This window comes from Sorex araneus, chromosome 1 (genome assembly GCF_027595985.1).
Source record: "Sorex araneus isolate mSorAra2 chromosome 1, mSorAra2.pri, whole genome shotgun sequence".
Taxonomy (NCBI): domain Eukaryota; kingdom Metazoa; phylum Chordata; class Mammalia; order Eulipotyphla; family Soricidae; genus Sorex; species Sorex araneus.
In genome coordinates, this window is record NC_073302.1 from 17,861,930 (window position 1) to 17,871,987 (window position 10,058).

Here is a 10,058-nt window from a genome sequence, read left to right on the forward strand (position 1 = left end):
AACACCAATCCCACTACCATTACACCTTCCCACAACCATATTTTGAATGTATCTACCACGAACCCCCAAGTCTGCCCCCAAAGCAGGACCTAAATAACTTATTTTGTGTGGTTTGTTATGAATAATTCACTGAAAATGATCCAAAGAAGTTTCCTTGGAGGACAGTGTGTGAAGATTGTTGTATTTCACCTTGGAGCCATTAAACCCTTGTCTTGGTACATCAGTGGCATTAGAGTCATGATATTTGGGGCTACACATTCCAGTAATACTAAAATTTTAAATACTATGATAAAGCTGAGGTCAATAATTTTTTTTTAACTGGATGGTGACTTTGGGGTCCAGACACATCTCTGTGGCAGGAGAGAGGGCAGTTTCTTGCACCAAAAGTCTTTGAACAAACTATGGTTCTGAGGCATGGCCTGGTAACTAAGAGGCCCCAGAGGAGACTGACTACCTAAGCCCCCAACTCGTAGGAGTCTCTTGGGGCCGTGGAGTGGAGTGTCTGTTCCATTGTAATTTAGGCCTGCACAGCATCCCAGTCAGGGTGTCCGTATGTAGATTACAGCATAAATGGCTTGCATGACATTTGTCACTGAGGGATCAGTTCTCTCCAGAACCCCAAGAGGCAATAAACTGGTAGGTGCTGTTTTTTTGACAGTGTCAGAAATAGGACTGTCCCCAACCCAGTGGTTTTCTGGGACTGAGCCAAGGTTTTGAGACTTTGTACGAGTTGCAGGGCAATGGTATATCTCTTCTGGGGCGCTCTTTTGCGATGGTTTGTCCTCAAGGAGCATGTCACACGAGTCTGTTCAGAAGGGATTGTGAGAGGTGCTTTATGCCATGCTTCTGGAGGAAGTTGGATGTGATTCAGAGAGTGCCTGAAAAAACTGTAGGGGACAGCGCAACTGTTGATGTGTACCTGGATGGCCAGGTACAGGGATGTTTTGTCGCTTTGAAGATGAAGGCAGATTGGTTGAGATCTGTGGACCGAGGCACTAAACATAATGCATTAGCACATGGAGGAATACAAAGTATCTGCCCGTTTTTGATTTGGTGAGAGTAGTAATTTCAGTGTTTGGGATTAGAAGACTTAATGGCTAGGACCTTGGCATTAAAGTTAGAATAATCCATTCCCAGTGTCATTCATCCTTCAGGAGGTTTAAGAACAGGCCAGACTGGGCCATTAAGTGAAAAAAATCAGTAGAGATAATATCTTTATTTTTCCAAGTAGGTCTGGAATATTGGTTTTGAACCCAAAGGCCCTGCTTATTGGGCCATATTAACTAGTTCAATTAATGGGGGGTGAAAGGTCTGAGAGGGCCTGTTTCAGCAAGCCACTTGTCAGTACTAAGAACTTAATTCAATTTTAATGTACTACTTCTTGGCTCATTCAGAGCATCCATTCCCAGTAGAGGCTATTTTAGGGGTAATGAGTGCTGTGGCACTGGTAGATTTAGGCAGGATAATAACCAAAGTGACGCACACCTGTTTGCCATCTATAGAAATCCTGCAAATGCCCTTCATAACTCCCCCAAATTGATGAAGAGTACCTTAAGTGTAGGGGAAATCTGACACATAATCTTAATTTGAGTCCCAGTGTTGATTGTGAGAGTTTAATAATTGATAATTTTCAGCAAATTCAGAAGCCAAGTTAGCAACTTTTTATCTTTATTGTTTCTGTCACTGTCACTGTCATCCCATTGCTTGAGCGGGCACCAGTAACGTCTCCATTGTGAGACTTGTTGTTATTGTTTTTGGCATATTAAATATGCCACGGGTAGCTTGCCAGGCTTTGCCTTGCAGGCGAGATACTCTCAGTAGCTTGCTGGGCTCTCCGAGAGGGGCAGAGAAATCAAACCCAGGTCAGCCGCATGCAAAGCAAACGCCTTACCCGCTGTGCTATAGCTCCAGCTAGGTCAAATAAATACACAGTAAAAATTGGCCATCTCGGGCTGGAAGATCAATGGCCAGAATTTGGGTTTTGTATGCAGAGACCTGAGTTCAATCACTGGCACTGCATGGTTCACCAGGAGCCACCTCTGAGAAAGAAGTCGGCCCCATCCCCAGCACCACAGGATGTAGCCCCAAGACAGAATAACAGAGAACTGGCACTCTGGGCTAAGATGTGGCTCCAGGATGATGGCCTGTGTTTCCTTGCTAGGTGCTCTGCCCAGCACCACCGGCACCTTAGAAAGCCAAGAGCTTGACATCAGCTCCCAGGTGGTGTGTGGGTGTGTGTGGGGGATGAGAGGGAATGTGAGGATGTGTGGCTGTGTGGGAGATGGGGAGTGTGAAGGTGTGAGGGTGTGTGGGAGAGGGGGAGTGTTGTAAAAAACATCTGCCAGGGGGCGACCTGGGGAGGTCAGGTCAGAGCGGCCCAGGCCATGGGGCAGACGGAAGAGGAAACGAGGGTCAAACTGGTTGATTGATCAGTTGCCGTTTATTCCATTCTCTCCTGTCTCTCTGCTTCTCTTCTCTCCCGGCTCTGGATCTCTCCCCCAACCCACTCTTACTGCCTAGTTAAATCCCCCCAGCATGAAGGGTTGGGGCTTACACATAGGGGTGGTCACCATCCATATGGGTAAAGCTCTTTCCCTCAGGGGATGCTGCTTCTAGGACAGATTCTCCTTCAGCAGGACCATCCACCCAAGGGCGGGGTCCCATGAGTGTGTTTCTCCTCTCCTGGTCCAGCAAACATATAAGCATTCATAGTATTAATCATTTTGTATGGACACAATAAGATAAGAGATGCAGTAAGCTTATAGAATTGCTCTCCTGGGGCCATTTGGATCTCAGACTACAGTGCTCAGGCCAAATTAGTCTTTCCTATCCCTAGCAGCGCCCTAGTCTCCTCATTACTTTTGGATCGTGACAGCATTTGTCCATGATCAAGCTCTTAACTTATAGCTAAGGCACTTTGGCCAGGCCCATCTCGATGCCAGGGTAGCACATAACTCACCGCTTGCCCTGGGTCCGTCCTGTCCCTCATCAGGACCCTGCTTTTGGGGTGCTAAGAACTGAGGGCAACTGAGGTTTAAGTCGAGAAAGCAGATGCCCGGGAATGAATAATATTCGAAGCCAACTAAATCCCAAGTTACAAAAGCATAATATTGTCTTCTTGTGTCTATACAAAAAGGGACATTGCTTTAAAGTAAACCATTCAAAAGACATAAGGAGAGGAGAAAGGCAATATTAGTTTACAATATAAATTCAGTGTCCTAGAAAGATCTGACCCTACAAATTAACAGTTTCATTAAGGGGGAAAGCTGATTAACTTTTTGGGGAAGAGAGCATAGAGAAGTGGTTACAGATAAATAAAGGAATGGGAGTGACTCAGGAGCACCTTGATGGGTGTGACCGGGATAAACCTAAGCTCCTTGTGGCAAGGGGGGAAAAGGACAAGGCAATGTCCTCCTAGAGTGTGAGGGTGTGAGTGTGTGTGGGAGAGGGGGAGTGTGAGGGTGTGAGTGTGTGGGAAAGGGGGAGTGTGAGGGTGTGTGGTTGTGTGGGAGGGGGGAGTGTAAGGGTGTGTGAATGTGTGAGACAGGGGGAGTGTGAGGGTGTGTGGTTGTGTGGGAGAGGGGGGTGTGAGGGTGTGAGTGTGTGGGAAAGAGGGAATGTGAGGGTGTGTGGTAGAATTGTTTTTGTATGAACTTTAAAACAATACTTTATAGGGGCAGGAGCAATAATACAGCGGGTAGGGTGTTTGTCTTGCATGTGGCCGACCCGGGTTCGATTCCCAGCATCCCATATGGTACTCTGAGCACCGCCAGGGGTGATTCCTGAGTGCATGAGTGCAGAGCCAGGAGTAACCTCTGTGCATTGCCAGGTGTGACCCAAAAAGCAAAAAAAAAAAGAAAAAACAAACAAAAAAAACACACCTTATATTGTTAGGGGCCAGAGTGGTAGTACAGTGAGTAGGGCACTTGCCTGGCTCAGAGCCAATGCAGGTTCAATCCCTTGCAAATATTTCCCCCCGAGCCCCCACCTTCTGATCCCTCAGCACACAGCCAGAAACCCCTGAGCACTGCCAGATGTGGCCTCCCAAAACCAAAATAAGATAATAAAAATTGGAATTTTGAATCAGGCCAAGTTACACATGGACCTGTTTCAGTTATTTGTTTCCTCCTGCTCTATTTCCCCCCTTTTCTTCTATTTTTTTAGGGGGGTTGGGGGTTGGTGGAGGGGAGGTAGAAGGGAGCTCGCAAGCAGTGCTCAGAGTATCTGCAGTCATGCCCATGGTGCTTGGTCTTGCTGTGCCAGCCAGATGTTCAAGTCTGGCCCAGTGATAGGGTGCTGCTCTGGTCCAGTGGCACTAGGCGGGGGGCGTGGCAGGAGGGGGAAAGAGGTGGGATTCTTGGATTCAAGCTCAGGTACTCATACATGCCAGGTATATACCCTCCAGTCCGTTCTCTCTCTGACCCTGTGCATGTCGATCACTCTTTGTGGTGGCGACTGCTTTTAATTTGGTGAGTTGGGGTGAGGGCACCCTCTTCCCGTGCTCATCCATTTCTTCCTTCAGAGAGCCACGTATGGCATCAGCAAGATTAGCAGTTCCCCGACCAGTGGTTCACTGCCAGGGCTTAAGGACTCCAGGCTTACGTTGAATTTAAACTAACCCTTTGGCTGTGCCGTGAAAGTACAGTAGATGTTTTGTCCTCTAAATCTGAAGATCAGGAACGTTTTTATTCTAGTATCTTATTAAGCAACGGGGACACAGTGGTAGCGAAGGCTGTTTGTAGAGAATCTAGTAAGTCACTGGCTGTGGAGTGTGGACTGTGGCATTTCACGTGGGGATCAGTGTTCCTGTATGGGAACTTCATTGGAATCATGTATTGCAAAGGGAATTAATATTTCTGATAAAATGGGCAGGAGGGGGCAGTGCCAGGTTAATACAGACAACCAAGTCACAGGGCAAGAGTCATTTGCCTGAGCCTAGTGATAGTCACAGCTTGTGCTGGAATGTAGACCCCATGATTCCATGTGAGATGTATACTGTCTGGCATTGGGTTGGACAGGGAAACTGGCCCAGGGCCACTTGACACCTATCAGGAAGTTCCAACTATCAAAACGTAATGAACTCTCACTCTTGTGCGGTAGGACTTCCTACCGGTCCCCACCTCTCACGCTTGCCACTAACACTCTAACTTTGTTAATGATGTTTCCTCTCTCTACTAGGCGCGTCAGAATCCAGGCCCTATTACCTTGTCCTTCCGCACTTGGCACTCTATTTCTATCTTTCACCATTTTTCACTTCCTTTAGTATATTTCTGTCACTTTTTACGCCAGTTTTGTCTCTAGCCCAACTAGAAGCGACTGACCGCAAGATTCATGACTGATTCATCTTCACATTCATTCCTCATAGCACATTGTTCCAGAAGGAACAGTAGATGTGGTATATGTGTTTAAGGAGTGAGTGAATGAATAAATGAAGGAATGGAATCTTGGATCTTAGTATTCTTTTAAAAATATACAATCTCAGGGGCTGGAGCGATAGCACAGCGGGTAGGGCATTTGCCTTGCACGCGGCCAACCTGAGTTTGAATCTCAGAATCCCATATGGTCCCCTGAGCACCGCCAGGGGTAATTCCTGAGTGCAGAGCCAGGAGTAACCCCTGTGCATTGTCGGGTGTGACCAAAAAAGCAAAAAAAGAAAGAAAGAAAGAAAGAAAAATATACAATCTCATTGTAGTTATATTCTGGTAAACAAGTGAACCCCACACAGAAACCCTGTTTTATTTGTGCAGAAGCATTTGACTTACACACAGTCTCACAGCCACTCTGCATACTCAGTCAGAATTTCAGCTTTCAGTGTATTTTTCTTTAGATGGAAAAAAATGGCTTTTTCCTCATCCATTTCATATAATACCTCTATCATGAAAAGAAGGGTAGCCTTCAGACACATTTAGCTTACTATAATTCTTTGAAAATTACCATTACTGAAGATGTATGAAATATTTGGGAGTCCACTCTCATTTCCATGAATATGAGAATAATGCAGTGAACAGTGTCATTTTAGTGCTAATGAGGACAATGAGGCGGAGAGGCTAAATGACTCAGTGAATACAAAGCTAGAAAATAGGGAAACTAGGATTGAATTCAGGTCCCCAGGCTTATAAAGTCCGAGTTTTAACCACCAAGTGTTTTATTACCTCCGCATAATGGTGAAATTCAGACCTTATTGTCATTTTTTTAATTATGCCAAGTGAATAACTGCTGGCTTGGAGTAAGAATCCTTTTATGCTTGCTATCTGTTTACTTATCTATACACATGAATTTTGGTGTGTTAAATATCTATACACACGCGCATATAACATCTCAGCTCCATTTAACCTTTCAGTCAAGATGCTCTACTAATTATTTTGATCAAGGAATTAGCCCTTAGGTCTCAGGCAGCTTTTTTTTTCATAGAATGCATTGCTGTGAATGAGTTTTGCCTCTGCTCCTTCAGCAAACGCCCACTTTTCCTCCAGTAGGCTTTTTATGGAGAAGCTGAGTTCTCGTAGCACCAACACAAATCCAAAATCCCCTGCAGACCCTGCAGACCGGACTTGAAAATTCTGTGAGTTCATAGCAGGGGAAGGGAAAATTTACCACCACACCCCCCCCCCGTCCCCCACCCCACAGTAGAAGTTAATATTTTGTGAATTATCTTTACATATAGGAAGGACGCCACTATTTCTCAATTCTCACAGTGGCCCTTTCAAACATAAACTTATTTCCTTTTGCCAGATGAGCAAACTAGCCCCATGGAGTGATGTCAGCTAGTAAGTGACCAAAGTTCTGATATCTGGAGAAGAGCATGCCATTATCACATTATCACGGCACTTGTCACCCCCCCAGTTATTTCTACTACCCTACTGTGGACACAATTAAATAACAGCAAACATTATGCAAAATATGGGGAGGAAATCCAACCACAATACTATGTGTTAAAATTTAATTAGGGGCTGGAGAGAGAGCACAGGGTTTAAGCTCTTGTCTCTCATGCAGCCACCTTGAGTTCGATCCCAAACACCAAATACAGTGCCCCCACTTTTGAACCACCAGGAATGACCCCTGGGTGCAGAGTCAGGAGTAACTCCTGGACACTGTCAGGTGTGACTCACCCTACCCAAAAGAGTGGCCAGGGAAGAGCAGGTTTTGACTCAGTGGTGGAGAGTATTTGCCTTGCCTGTATGAGGTTATGAGTCCCATTTCCCAAGCACCCCTGAGAGTGACCCACAGCACCAAGTCTCTGAGCATAGCTGGGTATGGCTCAATAACCAAATAAAACCCGAAACATAGGAAGTACAACAGGGCTGAGGATGTGGCTCACGGTCAGAATACATCACTGGAACTCTTTGGATTAACTACCCCGGATGCCCCACTAAGAAAAAAATGAATTTTAAGCACAAGAGGTTACACTGCTAAGGAGCTAATCCAATCTCCTTATTTTGTAAGGAGGCAAATTTAAGAGAGGCACGATGGTGTCTGGAAGGTAGAGGTAGCACTGTAGCACTGCCGTCCCACTGTTCATGGAGCGGGCACCAGTAACGTCTCCATTGTTTGACTCGTTGTTACTGTTTTTGGCATATAGAATACACCACAGGTAGCTTGCCAGGCTCTGCCGTGTGGGCGGGATATTCTCCGTAGCTTGCCGGGATCTCCGAGAGAGATGGCGGAATCGAACCCAGGTTGGCAAACGCCCTCCCCACTGTGCTGTCACTCCAGGCCAGAGGGCAGCAATTCAGACTCAGACCAAGTCGTGGGGATTGCCCTGCTGGAATACGCTGTGACGCTTGGAACCATCTCCCTCAGGCCGGACTCTGCCAGGGTACCATGAATATTAATGGCATCGATCAGACAAGGCCCTAGGGTCTGGAATTAAAGTGTGAATTTTGCAAAACAGCCTCCTACCTCACCCTTGCCCTGCTTGTAAAAATTCATCCAGGCATCTGCTGTTTCCTATCTGTAATTTGTTCTGCTTTCTTTTGGACAGCATGTTCTGGGTGAAAATCAGCAGCCTGGGGAGGTGTAAGATAGCCCCGAGTTTCATACAGGGCTCAGCGTTCTGTTTCCCTACTAAGGGAGAAGGGGGGGGCAACAGCTCACTTGTAAAAGGCCACTAATTAGTACTCGATTAAAAGCGCTGCTACTTAAGCATTTCTTGCCTTACCCACAGGGCCACTGATCTCAGTGACTGGGATAATGGAGTGCCCCTTTATGGCTGGTCTCTGGGACACACATCTTGGGAGTGATTCTCAGAGCCATTCAGACACTGCCTTCGAGGAAGCCCAGGGCAATGAAACACTAGACTCTAAATAATTTAAGATGTTTGGGGCTTAAGTAGGGCACTTGCCTTGTACACAGCTGACCCAGGTTCAATCCCTGGCATCCTCTATGGTCCCGAAGCCTGCCAGGAGTGATGTCTGAGCACAGAGCCAGGAGTAAGCCTTGAGCAACAACAGTTGTGGCCCAAAACCTGATGTGTGTGTGTATACATGTTTATGTTTCTATGTTCGACATATACACACATTTTTAAAAAACTGACTCCATTTTAACCTTTAAGTCAAGATTTTTCCTAGTGTACTTCAAATAGTTAACTTCTAGGTTCATTTTTAAGACCGTGAGATAATTTCTATTAGCACATTAATAAATGCCATTCCATTTTCTTAATGTCTGTTGCAATGCCTTGCCACAGTAGGTGCACAATTAATACTGAAGGAATAGTTGCTCCCAAATCTTAAATCCTGTATATTCAGAAAGGGAAAGGAATTAGTGGCTTAACTCACATGACATTTGGATGCCTTTAGTTGTTTATCTTCCTTATAGGCCTTGCTAATTGCACCTTTATATCTGACAAAAGGGGGGTTGTATTCGGAAGACTGGACTCGGGTTACCAGAAGATCCATTAGCATGTAAATAAGTCATATAAATAAAAGCAAATTTAGGAACTCAGAATATACCCTTTATTTTGGCACCTTTATTTTACATGCTCATACCTTGACATTAAAGTGGGCCTTAATAAAACTCAAGAGTTACGGGCAAATGATTGCAGCAGTGATCTGTGTAACAAAAACATGAGTAAATTGAGAGTGAAAAGAAACACGTGATTAGGTTTTTCACAGGGCCTTGTGAGGATGGAAAGGTAACGCCCAAGACAGGTTTTGGTGGCCTACAAAGGACCTGTAAAATACCCAGGAGGGAAGATTTTGTTCCCTGGCTGGCTGTCCTCACATCACTTCTTCTAAACAACTCAATAAAAGAAGGTAGTTAACTCTCACTTATTAAGTATGCCAGGAACTCCAAGAGTTCATAATCAAATCTTAGACCCTTCCTGCAGGTAAGGGATCATCATTATTATCTTCTGGAAGAGGAAGGGTTAAACGATTTGCCCATGGCCACATGGCTAACAAAAGGGATTAGGAGATCCAGAGACCATACGGGGTTAATTAAGGCTCTGGCCTTGAATATGGCCAACTGAGGTTAGATCCCTGGCACAGTTTCAGAGCCAGGAGTGGCCCCCACGCCTGGCTGGTTTAGAACAAAAACTCCCCACCTGTGAACAAAGCAGTAACAGGAAGATGAGCATTGTTCTAGTTCAATGGTGTTCAGCAAGAGTTGGCTGGATTCACAAGTGTCATGAGGGGACACAGGTTAGGTAAAGGAGGAAAACCTGTTCTCCAGGTGCCCACAAACCTGCTTGAACCAGAGCAGCTGCTCATTTGATATACTGTACAAGACAAACGTCCATCTAAGACTTCATTTGAATAAGGGATCTTCTGCTTTGGGGAGAAAAAAAAAAAAGATACAGTAATTGAGCAGATTTATTTCTTGGAGCATACTCAGCAGTTCAGTCAACCTGGTAGATAATTGAAAATTGACTGTACTAAGCAGAGACAAATTTATCCACATCAAAGAAAGAAAACCTCCACACCACACTTACTTCCATTCTAGGCCAGCAGGTATCTTCTGCTGAACTTGAGGGCCAAGGTGTCAGTGTGGTTCAGAGGTGAGCTTGATCTAGAGGCTCATGGCCAGTGATGGCTCTTCCTTCCCCAGAGTACTGGCAGCAA

The 10,058-nt window shown here is 45.4% G+C and overlaps 1 protein-coding gene across 4 annotated transcripts in view; it reads left to right on the forward strand.

Annotated features, from left to right (window-relative positions):
* The window catches only part of ASTN2 (astrotactin 2), a 1,092,638-nt gene that overhangs the window by 799,312 nt on the left and 283,268 nt on the right, over positions 1-10,058 (forward strand). The window lies entirely within an intron of this gene.